General features: G+C 39.7%; 1 protein-coding gene across 17 annotated transcripts in view; it reads right to left on the bottom strand.

Moving 5' to 3' along the window:
- The window catches only part of ATXN7 (ataxin 7), a 147809-nt gene that overhangs the window by 114507 nt on the left and 15381 nt on the right, over nucleotides 1-17921 (bottom strand). The window lies entirely within an intron of this gene.

Raw genomic sequence — 17921 nt, 5'->3', positions numbered from 1 at the left:
GCAGAAGAGAAAAAGCGACAAATATGGGCAATGACACAGCTATCGGGCAGATGTTGTCAAGGTATAAAGCACAAGACAGGCTGAGCTCACACGAAAAATTCACTACTCATATACTTCTCTCCCTATAATTCTCACTGACTATAAAGCAAGATGTGGAGGAGGTAATAGTGCTTTGCTCAACTTTTATTTATTTTCATGTACTCTAAGATGGTAACCAAATATTCCTATGGCCTGAGATCCTAAGATACAAATAAAGCATCTCTGAAAATCAGTGGCTGAAATTATATGCCATGTTTTGAACATTTACTCATAATTATCTTTATTAGGTTTTAAGTTATTCCCAGGTCATACTGCTTCCCTCTCCCTTTTTAAAAGTGTCAATTTTATTCACTCAAAATGCTATTCAGTAATGCTTAAAATCATTCCCACAATCTTTATAAACCAGATGTTTCTCTTCAGATTTCTAATTCCTTCCCAGTCTCCTTTCTTTTAAAAAATTTCTCTGATTTCCATTTTAGTGCTCCTTTTCTGCCTTACTTCCAATAAAAGCTGTTTTCTTGTTTAACATGTCTGTCCTGAGCCAAAATGCATTTCTTTGAATCCTAAATACTTTATAGCTATGCAAAAATCATTCAAAGCTAATTACAAATTGTCATGATAGAGACAGTCAATAAAGATGTTATGTTCATGATAAGTATTCACCACCCTGATGGTGATTCCTTCAGAGTAGACAGAAGGTGAAGGCAGAACAACGCCAGCATCAGATTAGACTCTGCACTTGATCTTATTTCACTAGGTCAAGCCATTTTTCAATTTTCCATCTGGACACTGCTGCTATTTCTCCAAAGTATCCAAGGAAGTCATCAGATTCAGAATACTATGAAATCTCCTTCAGGATAGTTTTGGTTTTAAAAGAATTCATCACTTACTAGTCGCATACTGTAAAAATGCTTTATAGGAAATCCAATTCTTAGAGAAAAATGATAGTTGCAGTTACTAAAAATAAACATTTAAAAACAGAAACTTCTCTACTTAGAATAGGGGTCAAGAGCCTTTCTTTAGTATGGGAAAAAACCTATTACATGCTTGTATGTTTTCTCTCATTTGATCTTCCAATAACCCTGTGTTCAAAAGAGCTGTTACTATGATCTCCATTTTACTACTGAAGAAACAGATTGAGGAAGGTCATAATTTGCTCAAGATTACCTAGCCAACAAGTGGTGTGAAACTGTAACTAGAATCTGGGCCTTTGGTGATATTTAGTTCCCTTTCCAGTACACCAAACTGCCTCAATGGCAACTTAATTTTGTTTTGCAAAGAGAAATAGTTAAAAAGAAATCATTTTAAATAGACTTGGAAAATTTTCTTAGAATCAATAAACTTGATACCTTTTATTCATTCAACAACTACTTTGTAATAAGCATTCAATAAATATAATTTTAAAAAAGATTTATTTAAATGATGGCCAGGTAGCAGTGGGAGAGAAAGAAAGAAGACCTAACTTGAAGCATAAATTTATTTACTTTTTTTTTTTAAGGGGGAGGGAGATTATAGAAGATATCTTTATCCTACAGGAGCTCCCTAGCCTATGTTGACCCTTTTTCCTAAGCACTAAGTAATTCTCAACTCCATGCCAGCCAAGTCATACTTGTACTATGGGGCTACAAACTACTTACTCCCATTTTTGTCAAAGCTGGACACACGACACAAACTGAGACAGTCAATGTGTTCTTCTTAGAACGAGAAATTGAGATGAAGAGGGTCTAGTTTGGTGGAGGCTGCAAGCTACCTCTAAGTGCTCTCTCAGTCTATAGGAAAAAGACAGTCAGCAAAGAGAGAATGAAAGAATGAATGTGCTGCTCAGAGTGAATCTGACCCAAGAGGCCACTTATCTCCCGTTTCCCCCAGGAGAAAAAACAAGAAAGAGAGAGAGAGACAGAGAAACAAGAGAGAGACAGAAAAGAGAGAAAGAGAGAGAGAGAAAGGGAGAAAGGAAGAAAGGAAGGAAGAAAGAAAGAAAGAGAGAGAGAATCTCTGCCTGGGAGTGTTCTTGGGCTTTCCTGTTACCGCCACAGCCCGAGTGGCCCAAAGCACTTCCTTCCCTAGGTTCCCTGGGTTCTAAGAATTCCCTGGCATCTAGGGTAAGTGCCCCCGCCCCCACCTTTTAATGAGCTTATTTTTTTGAACCGATTTGTGATAACTGCAACAAAAAATGATCTTGTCCAAGATAGTAAAAAAACGTATTTTAAAAGTAGAGCTATCACCAGAATGTGTTATAAAAGAATATACTGCAGAAGGCCGAAGGGTTCAGAAACACCCCATCATTCATTTTAAACAGAGAAAAGCCTACAATGCTACATGGGCAGTGTTATATTGGCTTTTACAGGGAAAATGGCTTATTTTCTACGAGTAACATTTCTGTGTTCTGTTAAGATTCAGAACTTTGTTGCAATTTAAGGCATAATCTGAATCACCTCTTGTTATGTCATCCAGTCTGTCAAAATTAAGCACAAACCTACTAATCACAATAAAGGAAAGAAAAAAGGCTAAACCAAGTCAGTCTTCTTTTTAACAGTATAAACTTAAATTCTTAACTTCTAGGCAAAATCGCCAAGCTTTAACGTGAGACTGCCACCCTAGGTTCTTGGAGAGGGCATAAGAGGGAAGAAAAGGAGCCAGAGAAATTAGTCCTACAAGGAAAGCACAAAGAGTTGTGATCTTATAAATTCAGAGCTTGTTGGGGGAGGAGGAGGAGGGAGAGAAAACAACAACAACAAAAAAAAAACAACCTGAAACCTTGAAGGCTGACTCCAATCTCTCCATTCTAGATATGTAAAGACTGAAAACCAAGAGAGATTTAGCTCAGCTGGTTTATTTATTCAATAAAAATATGTTGAAGCTGGGGCACAGTGGCTCATGCTTGTAATCCTAGCACTTTGGGAGGCCAAAGCAGGAGGACTGCTTAAGTCCAGGAGTTCAAGACTGCTTGAGGAAGGGTGAGACGCCGTCTCTACAGAAAATTTTTAAAAACTAGCCAGGCATGGTGGTGCATGCCTGTAGTCCCAGTTCCTCAGGGGGCTTAGGCAGGAGGATCACTTGAGCCTGGGAAGCTGAGGCTGCAGTGAACCATGATCATGCAACTGTACTCCAGCCTGGGGCAAAAGAACGAGACTCTACCTCAAAAACAAAACAAAACAAAACACATTGAGAATGTGCTCCATGCCAAGTACTGTGTCTGGCACTAGAATTGGCAGTGTTATTCAGCTGAGCCACCTAACTCCTAGGCTGTGCATTTTTCTCTCCATCTTGATACTCACTGCAAATGGAAAAGTCCACAGGCCTAAAATAGCCCACTTTTTTGTTTTCCATGGTGATCTTGGGGAAAACAATATGACTTTGTTGTTAATATTTAAAAGGCTGGAAGATTCATATAAAATTCCAAACTCCTGGTTTCTCTGGGAAAAATCTAAAAATCTGGCCACAGGGGCCAACTTTCCTGGAGGGGGATAACTGAATGAAGCTGTGTTGGGAGCTGCCCTTTGTCATTTGGCATGTAATTTCCAAAGTACTCAGCTGGCTGCATCACTTATTTTCCTTTCAGACCTGTCTCCTGTAGGTAGCCATGCTTGTGTCCCCAAAACTATACTGTCTTCCTAATCTTTTCTTCCAAATGAAAATCGACCACCCAAACCCAAATTTTTTAAGCAGGTTACAAAAATGTTTAAACCAAGTTATATATCAACTGCAGACATATCCTCCAGAAATACAAATTAATATGGCATCTAGTTTACTCCCTCTCTTTGGACCCCAGTTCCACCTTGCTTTCACTCTCACAGGCTTTCTCCTTGGCAAAGCAAATTTAAGAATGAAACTCTATACACAACCTCTTTTTTCAATGGTGCTACTGTATTCCCCTCTTCAAGGGTTAGAGAGTTTTTCTACCTACTGAGCTACAGCCACTGCTCAGAGTTACTCCACTGAAGATCAAGTCAATGTGAAAACACACAAGTGGAGAGGGAGCCAAGGCCAATTGTGAGGAAGGGCTCCAGTAACTCTGGCCTGGGTTTCTTGAGTACATTTCAGCCACTGCAGTCAGTCCTAGGGCTTTCTCAACACTTCGTAGAACGCCTCACGTGGAGTCTTATTTTTAAAGGAGCCTCCATTTTCTAACAGCTTCTATTAGTATATACCTACACAATGTTCAGTCCCTCTGCTCTCTCCAAATATGTTCAATATAGCCATCCTTCACTCTTTTGCCATTTCAGGACACACAGTTCTCCCATCTTGAGCCTATCTCTCCCAGGCTTCACTGAGGTTAATTAGGTTCCCTCTTCTTTTAGCAAAGAAAGGTCAGCAAGGCATTTTTCTATCCATTATTTGTGACTACAGGGCACCATTTCACCATTAGCTAAAAGAAAAGTAAAATATAAAATTCCCAGTAATTCTCCAATTTGTCATTGTGCAAAACCCTGATCAAGTCAGTAGATTTGAAAGTCAATTTATAAAAGCACATGACAATAATAACAGTAGTAGTAGCTGACATTTACTGAACACTTACCATGCGCCCAGTAATAAAAAGTAAGCCTTTTACATGCATCATTTCACTTAGTCCTCCCATCTATAACACAGGAACTCTTTCTGTGCTCCTTTATCAGAAAATCGAGGCTTGTGAGATGAGGCCAATAAAAGCTGAGGTAGTGCATGTTAGAGTTGAGCTTAAAACCATTCCCTCCACTGCAATACACCACAATTCCCACCTGTTTCTCCACACCTGCTGTTCATGCCTCCTTGAACTCCTTTCTTACTTTCCAAGTAACTCACATCTAGACTTCAAAACCCAGCTCAGATGAAACCTCATCAGGTCATCATGCCTACTGCCCTAGGTGGGCTTCCTGGAGGCTGGGTCTGCAACATTTCATTCTTGTATCCCTAGGGCCCAATGTTGTTAAGTGTTAATAAATGCCTGATGAATTGAATTGGATAAAATGGAACCACAGGTCCTGACGGCTACCCAGCCACTCAGGTTAATATGTGCCTGGAGTGGGATGCTATTGCCTTGCTAAGAACTTGCAATTAGGCCAGTGGAATAAAGAGCTGCTCTGGCATTTACCTTCACTCTCACCAGGCAAACTCACCTATAGACATCAATGCTAAGGAAGGGAGAAGGAGGGATAAGAGGCAAATTAAAGTCCAGTACTCCTGTTGACAGGAGTTGGTGTGTGTGTGTGAAGGAGCGATAAGAGGCAAATTAAAGTCCAGTACTCCTGTTGACAGGAGTTGGCGGGTGTGTGTGTGTGTGTGTGTGTGGTAGAGGTGTCTTTAAAGTTGACTGGGAGGAGGAAAGCCTGGGGAACAGAGAGAGTTTGTTCCCCAATAGTCTACCAGGGGAACGTTAATCTCCTATGACTGGCCTGGGGTTCCAAAATTCTAAAATTCATATATGGGGCCTCAGTCAAGTCATTCTTTGCTAGTCTAGCATGGTCCCTTAGGATAGATGTTAAATAAATGAACAGCTAGCACGCGTTTTACTCTGAGGCCATACTTATCAACACTACCAATAAGAACAATTTTCGCTGAGTGCTTAACTTGGATCAGACCCTCTGCTTAACTCTGTACATGCACTGTCTTGTTTAATCTTCACCACAGCCCTACAAAGAATACTTGTAAGTGAGGAAATGCAGGTCTTTAACAGATAAATGGCTTCCGAAAGGTCACTTACCAAATGACTGACAGTAAGGGCAGTGGCTAGTGGGATAAATGTCGTTTTCATTAATAATGCTCGTACAGTTTTTAATTATTCTACCCACCTCTTTAAATATCACCTCCTAAATACAGGCTGAGCAGCACACAACAAATTTCACTCTTCTCTAAAAGATCCAGGGAAAATGCTTCCACTTCTACTAAGCCTTTGTAAATATTATTTGTGATAGAGATTGCCAATAGTCACCTATATTTACATTCTCTGCCTGAGCACATAGTTTGCCTAAATTTCCCAATATTCATTGCAGTAAGGTAGAGACATGTGACTGAATCCAAAATGTGAACAAAAATGTTGCGTAAGCCAGGTGTGATGGCTCACGCCTTTAATCCCAGCACCTTGGGAGGCTGAGGGAGGATCCCTTGAGGCCAGGAGTTCGAGATCAGCCTAGGCAACACAGCGAGACTCCATCTCTATGAAAATTAAAATAAATAATTAGCCAGGTGTGGTGTCTCACACCTGTAGTCCCAGCTACTTGGGAGGCTGAGGCAGGAGGATCACTTGAGCCCAGGAGTTCAAGGCTGCAGTGAGCTATGACTGTGCCACTGTACTTCAGCTAGTGCAAAAGAGCAAGACCCCATCTCTTAAAAAAAAAAAAAAATGCTGGGGCCAGGCGCAGTCGCTCGTCGCTCACGCCTGTAATCCCAGCACTTTGGGAGGCTGAAGTGGGCAGATCACTGAGATCAGGAGTTCCAGACCAGCCTGGCCAACAAAGTGAAACCCCATCTCTACTCAAAATACAAAAATTAGCCAGGCGTGGTGCTGCGTGCCTGTAGTCCCAGCTTCTCAGGAGGCTGAGGCACAAGAATCACTTGAACCCGGGAGGTGGAGGTTGCAGTGAGCCGAGATGGTGCCACTGCACTCCAGCCTGGGTGACAGAGCAAGACTCCGTCTCAAAATAAATAAATAAATAAAATAAAATAAAATAAAAAAAGAAATGTTGGTGCCACACTTCTGGGCTAGGCCCATACAAACCTCTCTGGCTTGAGCTTCAGTCTCTCCTACCCTCTGTTGGTCAAATGGAAAGGGCTCCAAGTACTTACAGGAGGGCAGAGCCACACAATTTCACTCCTGAATGACTGGGGGAATCAACACACTCTGAGCCTCCTTGCCAACACACTCTGAGCTTAAACAAGAAATAAACATTATATTGTGTTAAGGCACTGGGGTTTTGGGTCATTATAGCATAACCTACTCTTATAAAGTATTCTTACTATCGTCATAATTTTCATTACCAACAGCAACCGCTACAATTTATTGAAGGTATACTAAGTAGTAGGCATTATATTAAGTCTTTTATATACATTATTTTATTTACTTCTACGAGGTAGCAAAATCATACAGATAACAAAATCAAGGGTCAGAGATCAGTAATCATTTCCTCTTCTGAATATTAAAGCATTTACAATCTGAAAGATTTCAAAAATAATTATGTAATGCCTTGTTATACATGTTACATTGATGGGTTAAGCAGTTTAAGTCCTGTAGTTAGTCGATATTTTCCTTTAACTCAAAACTTGTTTCCCTCATTTGGATAAACAGCTAAGAGGAGAGGGGCTGGGTCTTACATGTCTAAATTCTGTATCATTTTACACACTGTCTCATGAATATACAAATTAATAGATATAATTATATTCTTTAAACCATTTCTCACAGGCATATATGCACTATGTCTCACTCTTTCTCTACTGTGTTTTGGTCAACAAACCCGTTGAGTAAATCTGACCAAGAAAATTGGCTTGCTACAAAGAGTTGCTTAGGATGCTGTTTATTTCAGATCCATAACTTAATGAGTATCATTAATGAAATTTTTCAATACTGCAGTTACATGCATGAATGAACATAAACACTTAGCAAAGTGGCTGGCATATAGCTGATGGTCAATAAATGATTGTTTCCCTTCTCCTCTATCCCAATAGCTACTTTAAGTACAATCATATGCTGCTTAAAGAAAACAAATGTGATCAAGGGAAAAATGTTAAGCTGGTAAGTAGAGGATGATTTTAATTACCAGGAATATTTTCCCAACTGGGAGGAAGACTATCTAAAATGTTAGGAGCTAGGGCCAAACAAAAATCATTTGCTAGTTGCAAGATTACCCTATTCATAAAAATCTGTCCTGACACAACCTCAGGAACATGAATTCTGGAGAAGCTGAGGAGCCAGTGCTTATTCACTGCCATGAGCTGCAGAATGGTATCCTGGGATTCACCTTCTATTTGCTCAGTGCTATAGGTTTGACCATGTGGCATTCTCTAGAGCCATGGTATCATTATTTGCAGCCAAACACTAACATGCCCTCCTATAGATCCTAGAATATTCTCCGTATTTTGTCAGAAAATAGTATACCAGCATCTGAAGATTTGATTTTTCTGAGGCTATTTCCAGCCCTTGCCTATCCATAGAACTCCATTTCCTACTTAAGACATTCAAAGAAGCTTAACATGATGCAGACACTTGATTTCGTATGGTGACATTCCACAATTCTGTGACATAAGCTTTACATTAGTTAATTAATGTAAATATTTCAACTGCTGTTCATTTAAATATCATGTTCCAAAAAGTCTCTCTCCTTTGAAGATTTCAAGATGAAATGGAGTACAAATATGGTCAGTTACTTTATTTGGTATAAACATTGGGACTTCTTATTCCTGCTCTTCATCAATTGTAGTATCTACTTTGTTGATAGGATGGACTTTTCCCAGGGTAATTTTCCCTTTAACATCAGGGTATCATCCTTAACAGCAGGCAATAAGGTTAATGCTATAATCAGCTATTACGTCGGCATATTCGACTTTAGCTGCTGTTCAAATATAGCAACACAGAGTATGGAACACCCAAGCTAGAAATATATGGTCTTAAAAATTAGTGAATCAAACTCTGGGTAACAACTTGAAAAAAATAAATATTCGTTTAAAAATTTTATCATATTCTTTCAAAAATAAAATTCTTTTTAAAATGCTAAGTGAAAAAAGCCAATTTTAAAAGATCATATTTATGTAACATTCCCAAAATGACAAATTTAGAGTTGGAGAACTGATTAGCAGCTGCCAGGAGTTAGGGACTGTGAGGATAATAGGAATGAATGTGGCTATAAAGGGGTAGCACAGGGGAGATCTGTTTTTTTTTTATTTTTATTTTTGATATGGAGTCTCGCTCTGTCGCCAGGCTGGAGCGCACTGGCACGATCTCGACTCACTGCAACCTCTGCCTCCCAGGTTCAAGCGATTCTCCTGCCTCAGCCTCCCGAGTAACTCGGATTACAGGCACTTGACACCACCCCCAGCTATTTTTGTATTTTTAGTAGAGACAGGGTTTCACCATGTTGGCCAGGATGGTCTCGATCTCTTGACCTCAAGATCCACCTGCCTCAGCCTTCCAAAGTGTTGGGATTATAGGCGTGAGCCACTACGCCCGACCAAGATCTTTTTAGTGACAGAATAGTTCTATATCTTGATTGTGGTAGTGATTACATGAAAATACACATGATAAGATGACACAGAACCATATATGTACTTTAAGCCAATGTCAACGTCCTGGTTTTAATACTGCACTATAGTTAAGACATAATAAATGGGAGAAACTGGGTGAAGAATAACCGGGACCTCTCTGGACCATCTTTGCAAGTTCCTATAAATTTATAATTATCTCAAAATAAAAAGTTAAAAAATAGCCAAAACCATGTTGAATTATAAACATATTACACAGAATAATCTATTCAATTCATATTATTAAATAATATCCAAGCCTCTGTAAAAATCTCTTATCACCTGACTTTCCATTTTGTACATAAAGCAACTACTGATTATCTTGATGGGAGAAAAAGGGAGTGAAAATAGAGGTTTTAGAGTTGGTTTTGCTATCAGGATGCTTACTGTTCATAACACTGTCAGTAACAGAATATTCTGGCAGTCAATATCTGGGTATCTTACAAGGAGTAGGTAGCACACAATACGTAAAAAATAAAAACACGTATTTAAAGTTTCCTTATATCCTAAAATCTGTAAGATTTTTCCATTAAAAAAAAAAAAAAGAAGACAGAGGCTGAGGACAGCGATACACATCTGTAATCCCAGCACTTTGGGAAGCTGAGGCAGGTGGATCGTTTGAGACCTGCCTGGGCAACATGGTGAAACTCTGTCTCTACAAAAAAATACAAAAATTAGCTGGGTGTGGTGACACATGCCTGTAGTCCCTGCTACTTGGGAGACTGAGGTGGGAGGATCACTTGAGCCTGGGAGGTTGAGGCTGCAGTGAGCTGAGATAGTGCTACCATACTCCAGCCTGGGTGGCAGAGTGAGACCCTGTCTAGAAAAAATAATAAAATAAAATAAATAATAAAACAGAGATCCATCTAACAGATACTTTAAACATAATTTAAAAATGAAAAAATATTTTGAGGTTTCTATGTGCTAATCAAGATGTCACTGTGCATATGTTTATACTTAATTTCCAAAATATATTATTAGACTTATGTGACTATGAAACAAGACTTTTTAAAATGTACACATGGCAATAGTTTCTACAATTCAAACATCTCTCTGGCTAAATTAATACAAATGTTTGCAATGTGCCAATAATAAATAAGAGACAAAAAGAATTCCGGAAGCTGGGAGATGCAAATTAAACAAAGCCAGTGTAAGTCATTTCCACTAGGTTTCAGACAGAGATCTTTTATCACTGGTTGAAATATAACATTCTGGCACTACATCACAAACATGCCCCGATTCCCTGTATCTCACACCTAACGGGCTCAATACCAGTTCGTCATGACTCTGAATCTAAAGAGACATTGGCAGCACTTCATAAATACCTTCCTGTTCGCTCCTTTCTATGGTGATGCAATTTGACCTACATTTCCAGTGCCCATTGAAACTTCATGGGAGGGGGAAGAGGAGAGTTTTTCATTTCTCCTACCCTCTGATTAACTAGGACAGCAAATGCCACTCAAGGGACTGCTACTGGGCAGAAGCAAAGGGGAAAAAAGTCATGCCAGTAGGAAATTCCACAGGAGGACATTTAGAAATACTGCATTCTCTGATTCTGCAAACAAACTGTCATGGCTTTATAAGACAACAGCAAGGAAGAACTGCCCCACTTTACACCATAATAAGACCAGAACACTAAGGACTATTTTATTTACCTCAGGCTCCCTACGGGATGAAAATTAAACTTGAACTACAGACTATTGTCCTTGCCATAGTCTTTTTTAAAAATAAACTTTCAATTTTGGGATGACTTTAAATTTACAGAAAAGTTGCAAAGATTATACAGAGAGTTCCTGTAAACCCGACACCTGGTTTTCCCTATTGTTAACCTCTTATGTAAGTATAGTATCTTTGTCACAGCTAATGAACCAATACCAACATGTGATTATTTATTTTCCTCCAGCTTTAAGGCATGAGTGACAAAATTGTACAGTGTAAATATGATCTTTTATGTATATATTATAAAATAATTAAATCAAGCTAATGAGCATATCTGTCACCTCATCTTTTGGGGGGGTGAGAACATTTAAGATCTACTTTCAGCAATTTTCAAGTATACAGTATTAGTATTATTAACTATAGTCACCATTACTGCGTAACAGATTCCTAGAACTCATTCATCCTAACTGAAACTTGTACTCTTTGATCAACATCTCCCCATTTCCCTCACCACTCCCCCAACTCCCAGCCTCTGGCAACCATTATTCTACTCTCTGCTTCTGTGGTTCAATGTTTTTAGATTCCACATGTAAGTGAGATTCCTGCAGTATTTGTCTTTCTGTGTCTGGCTTATTTCACTTAATATCGTCCAGGTTCACCCATGTTGTCGAAAACGAGAGGATTTCCTTCTTTTTTAAAGCTGAACAGTCTTACATTATTTGAATATATACACTGGATATCACATTTTCTTTTCTTTTTTTTTTGTTTGAGACCCAGTCTCGCTCTGGAGTATAGTGGCGCGATCCCAGCTCACTGCAAACTTCACCTCCCAGGTTGAAGCGATTCTCCTGGCTCAGCCTCTCAAGTAGCTGGGACTACAGGTGCATGCTACCATGCCCTGCTAATTTTTTGTATTTTTAGTAGAAATGGGGTTTCACCATGTTGGCCCGGCTAGGTTGAACTCCTGGTCTCAAATGATTCACCTACCTTGGCCTCCCAAAGTGCTGGGATTACAGGCATGAGCCACTGTGCCTGGCCTAAATATCACATTTTCTGTATCCATTCATCCATTGATGGATACCAAGATTGACTCCATATCTTGGCTATTGTGAATAATGCTGCAATGAACATGGGAGTGCAGATACCTCTGTGACATACTGATTTCCTTTGGATATATATGCAGAAGTAGGACTGATGGGTCATATAGTTCTTTTCTATTTTTAATTTTTTGAGAAACCTCCATACTGTTTTTCATAATGGCTGTACTATAATTTACATCCCCACTACCAATGTACAAAGATTCCCTTTTCTCCACATACTAACCAATACTTGTTATCCTGTCTTTTTGAATAGCCATTCTAACAGGAGTGAGGTGATATCTCACTGTGGTTTTAACTTGCATGTCCCTGATGATTAGGGATATTGAGCATCTTTTCATATACCTGTTGGCCATCTGTACGTCTTCTTTGTCAATTCAGGTTCTTTCTCCTTTTTTAATTGGGTTATCTGTTTTGTTATTAAGTTGAGTTCCTTATATATTTTAGATATCAACCCCTTATCAGATATATGGTTTGCAAATATTTTCTCCCATACTGTTGATTGTCTTTTCACTCTGCTGACTATTTCCTTTGTTATACAGAAGCTGTTTTAGTTTGATGCAACCCCATTTTTCTATTTTTTGGTTACCTGTGCTTTTGGGGTGATATCCAAAAAATCACTGCCCAGGCCAATGTCAGGAAGCTGTCTCTTTCCTCCCTTTTCATACTGCACTCTTTGGAAGGAAGTCACTAGGCACAGCTCAGACTTAAAAGATGGGCAGTGGGCTGGGCGTGGTAGCTTACAACTGTAATCCCAGCATTTTGGGAGGCTGAGGCAGGTGAATCGCTTGAGCCCAGGAGTTCAAGACCAGCCTGGGCAACATGGCAAAATCCCATCTCTATAAAAAATACAAAAAAAAAAAAAAATTAGCTGGGCATGGTGGCACACACCTGTAGTTCCAGCTACTCGGAGGCTGAGGTGGGAAGACACCTTGAGCCCAAGAGACAGAGGTTGCAGTGAGCTAAGACTGTGCCACTGCACTCCAGCCTGGGTGACAGATGGAGACCCTGATCCCCCCCAAAAAAATAAGAAAGAAAAAAAAAAGATTGGCAGTGATGTTCCATCTCCTTGAGAGAAGATTATCTGCATAAATCATTTGGAGTTCTTTTATATTAAAGATTTATCTATTCTTTCCCATTTGCTTATTTATCCAATCATTTATTTATACCAGTATGGCCTCATGGATATTTATGATTTTATATCACATATTATTTGTTTATATGTTTATATGAGCCTTTAAAAATATATATACTGTATATTTTATTTACATTTATTTTATATATTGGGTTACAATCTAATACTATGTTTTTTAGCTGCTCAAATTGTTCTAGGTTTGACCTTTGGGAGCTCTTTCAGTTGTCTCTTTGGTCCCTTTGACACACCCCATCATTGTGTGTGGGGAGAGAGAGAGTGAATGTGTGTGTGTGAGAATGTGTGTGTGTGTGTGCGTGTTATTTTCTTACTTTCTGGAACTAGAAGATACTACAGGCTCATATTGTTTATTCCCTGTCTCAGGCACAGAATCTCCTTTTAATGGAGAATGGTATTAGAAACCAAGATCTGGACACTGGGTCTTAATGTTTGACACTTTAAAATTTCTACATGAACTACTTCTATAGTAAATGAACAAAATTATCTCTTCAAGTATCTTCTTTTTGTGGCATAAAATAATAAATCACAAAAAGGATGCTTGGTAATCAATCAAGCTTGGTAATCAGGCTACCATCTGACTTTCAGGTTTGACAGGGTAAATAAATATCCTAATCAAGTTCCCCCAGGAGAAAAAAATACTTTTTTTTCTGTTGTTGGGGGAAACAAGAAGAAATCTAGAATAAAATGCTACTTGTTTGCTATTCTATGCAATAAGGTACCCTCTTTTCTCCCCTTAATACCAAATGATACTTCTTTGGTGTCAACTCTTAATTACCTGAGCTAAGGGAAAACAGAAATATCAATCAGATCTGGCTTTGAAATACACTCGTGATGACTTATGGCAGTTATACCTTCCTATTTATGTTTAAATAAAATAGTTACATAAGATTATTTAGGATAGTCACACCTATCTTATTTGCATATTTTAATGTTACAACTAGTTTGTTTTTTTTTTAATTGGGAATAAACGAATCAGCTGAACACAAACACAGAGCCTGGAGCTTCTTGAGCAGCAGGGGTACCTAGTGGGAAGTGAACAGATTTCTAGAGATAACTAAATTGCCCAGACTGGAGTTAATCCCATGCAACACACACTGGACAATTCTTCACCTCAGCCTTCAACCAACCATTAACCTGCAATATTAACAAATGGACTATGCTAATAAAATCTCTGGTGACCTCAGACTTTTTTAAAGTCTGGGGCCAGGATCTAATACTGCTTTTCTCTATCTTTTTTTCACTTGGTCTGATTCAGATTTATATTCAATAAACATTTACTGAGCCTCTACTATGCACCAGGCAGCACACCATGCCTAGTGCTTCCAATTAATCCAATAATGAGAAAAAATTAAGGGCCCTGTTTCCATTTTTCCCTTCCAGCAGAACTGCTGAAGTTGATGGAAGGTAAGCCAAGCCTTTACAATGCTGAAGGCTCAACAAGTTTTGGTGTCCATGTCTATAGCTGTCTAATAACACCTTAGAAGAGACCTCAACCTTTATCTGTAAAATAGATACTGTATAATCAAACCTACTTCTCAGGAAGAAGCATGGAAAACACAGTCCTGGCACACACCACGAGCTCTTTAAGTACTGGCTCATGTTCATATTATGCATTTCATCTATGTGTTCATCCTAAACACATCTAGGAAACACCAAAACCGCCTCACTAAGGTGTTCGTTGCCTTTTTTAATTCCCAGTTTTACTTTCTAAGATCCTAAAATCATGATCTTTAAAAATGTCAGCACCTATGTCCCAATCAACCAGTCTGATAAATAAACAACACATATTCATTTAAGAGGCCAGAGGTCAAGTTTGGTGGCTCACACCTGTAATCCCAGCACTTTGGGAGGCCAAGGCAGGCGAATTACCTTAAGACAGCCGTTCAAGATCAGCCCGGCCAACATGGTGAAATCCGTCTCTACTAAAAATAAAAAAAAATTAGCTGGGCATGGTGGCACATGTCTACATTCCCAACTACTTGCGAGACTGAGGCACGAGAATTGCTTGAACCTGTGAGGCGGAGGTTGCAGTGAGCCAACATTGTGCCACTGCACTCCAGCCTGGGTGACAGAGAAGACTCCGACCCAAAAAAAAAAAAAAAAAAGAGTCAAAGGCCAGAATGGATAGGTCATATTAAAAACAATAACCGTTAATGTTGCCTAAAAGTTCATTTTATACCATGCACTGTGTAAATGTTGCACGACAAGCTGACAAGATAGATATTTTAACTATTTCTAATTTCCAGATGAGAAACAGGCTAGAGAGGTGAAGTAACTTGTGTAAGGTTGCCATCCATCTGGGTTAGGGAATCTGCCCCAAAGGAAAACCGTAACAGCAGCAGCAAAATTATACTGCTGCAACTAAACATAAAAATCCATTCCTCACCTCACAATGCTTGTTCCTTTTCAAACACTGTCACACTGGGTGCAGCAGTAGAATGAAATTATTAGTTAAAATGTGTTCTTTGCTAGAGATGCAAACTGAGAGAAGGGCTTTGGATACTTCTGCCCCCACGATGGACTCCAAATTGGGACTTCCTGCTTCCAAAGTATTTTCAACAAATAAAATCCATCAAGGACTCTCCACAGTGTTTAGCAGAAAGTAACTCCCTGGCCTAGCCTGGCCCAGCAGCCAGTAAGTCCCTTTACTTTACTCTCTGGCCCAACCTTACAGTTCTTAGCCCTGTAGAATGCTCCAATCAAGCGGCTGGGTGCAGTGGCTCACGCCTGTAATCCCAACACTCTGGGAGGCCAAGGTGGGCAAATCACGAAGTCAGGAGTTCAAGACCAGCCTGACCAACATGGTGAAACCCTGTCTCTACTAAAAATACAAAAAATTAGCTGGGCATAGTGGCGGGCACCTATAATCCCAGCTTCTCAGGAGGCTGAGGCAGGAGAATCATTTGAACCCAGGAGGCAGAGGTCGCAGTGAGCTGAGATTGCACCACTGCACACCAGCCCAGGCGACAGAGCGAGACTCTGTCTCAAAAAAAAAAAAAAAAAAAAAATGCTCCAACCACAATGAACAAGGCCAGTTTCCAGCACACTGAAAAGTTCTCTTAGAGTATTTGCACTTCTGGCTGCTTCTAGACCCAAGTAACTTCTTCAGAAATCAGTTTAGAGGTCACTTATCTCTTCAAATAGGCAGAGTTAATTCCATACCGATTCCCTAAAATGGTTTTGGAGATTCCAAACCTACTCACTCCTCAACCTCAGCATTCTCAGCATTGGTACTACTCAATCACAAAAAGGCATGGCTAAGAGCAATCCATTTTTTTGAATTAAACAGACCAGAGTTTAAATCCTGTTTTCTATTTTCAAACTATGTGACCTCAAGCAAATCTTTTCACTTCTCTGATGGGGTTTAACTGAAAACATAATGGAAGTAAAGCACAGTCTGGCACATACTAACTGCTCAATAAATGATAGCCATTATCATCATTATTCCCATTCTACAGATAACAAATTGCGACTCCAAGAAGCGAACCACTAAAGGTCACACAACTGGTGAGTAGTAGGGGTTGGGTTGAAAGCAGTTCTTTTTCCCTTTTTTGCAAGTCTCTATTGAGCGCCATGCTCAGCACTGAGGAGACAGCTGTGAAACAGACAGCAATGAATGCTGTTCTCATGGTGTTTACTTCTAGTAGGAAAGAAAGCCATAAAACCTTTACACAAATAAATTGAAAGAGTGCTTTGAATGAGAAGGGCGGCGTGTCTGAATACACAGGGTTTTAAAGCAAGTAACAAAGTCAGTGAATTTTGTCTAGAAGGTCAGGGAAGGCTTCTGTGAAGAGGTGGCATTTAAAGGAGGCAAAAAGGTATTAGGGAGATGAGGGTGGCAGCAAGCACCCCAGACAAATGAAATCTCAGTAGAAAAGACATTGAGGAAGAACGGCAAGTTCAAGGAATTAAAAAGCCAGAGCACTTGGTGAGACAGAAGATGCACGCAGGGCCAGATTAGAGGACCACTGAAAGATCTGTTCAAAGTTTTGGATATCATCCTTCCTCTAGGCAACGGAAAGGCACCAAAAGACTGGCTGCCCTTAAGGAAACAGCAATGAAAGGCTGACTCTGACACCAACTCCTTAAGTCAGGGCTATTTGGCACTTTTTTCATCTGTACTTCTAGGACACGGCAACTGTAGACTTTTGATAAATATTTGTGACCTGTCTAAAAGAATCTCTGATAAAGACAGACTACATCACTTTTCCCTCTTTTTTAATCCCACAGCTGATGCTTTTATTAAAGCACCAATTATTATAGGTAGGTGTGGACCTCTTTTCACCATTCATATTTACAGAGTAAATATTCATCTTCCCATTTCTCAAACCTCAAAGCTCAATAAAGTTATGGACTAAAACAGACTCTCTTTTGATAAGCTAAAAATCTGTTCTTTTTTTCTTTTTTGAGACGGAGTCTTGCTCTGTCGCCCAGGCTAGAGTGCAGTGGCGCGATCTCGGCTCACTGCAACCTTTGCTTCCCGGGTTCAAGCAATTCTCTTGCCTCAGCCTCCCGAGTAGCAGGGATTACAGGCATGTGCCACCACACCCGGCTAATTTTTTGTATTTTTTTTAGTAGAGATGGGGTTTCACCATGTTATCCAGGATGGTCTTGATCTCCTGACCTCGTGATCCACCCGCCTTGGCCTCCCAAAGTGCTAGGATTACAGGCATGAGCCACCGCGACCGGCCACATCTGTTCTTGTATTTCTAGATCGGTGGAATAAGAATCTTTTTGCTAATTCACTCTGCCTTATAAAGATCACC

This window comes from Gorilla gorilla, chromosome 2 (assembly GCF_029281585.2).
Source record: "Gorilla gorilla gorilla isolate KB3781 chromosome 2, NHGRI_mGorGor1-v2.1_pri, whole genome shotgun sequence".
NCBI lineage: Eukaryota > Metazoa > Chordata > Mammalia > Primates > Hominidae > Gorilla > Gorilla gorilla.
This window is presented reverse-complemented; position numbering and strand designations above follow the sequence as displayed.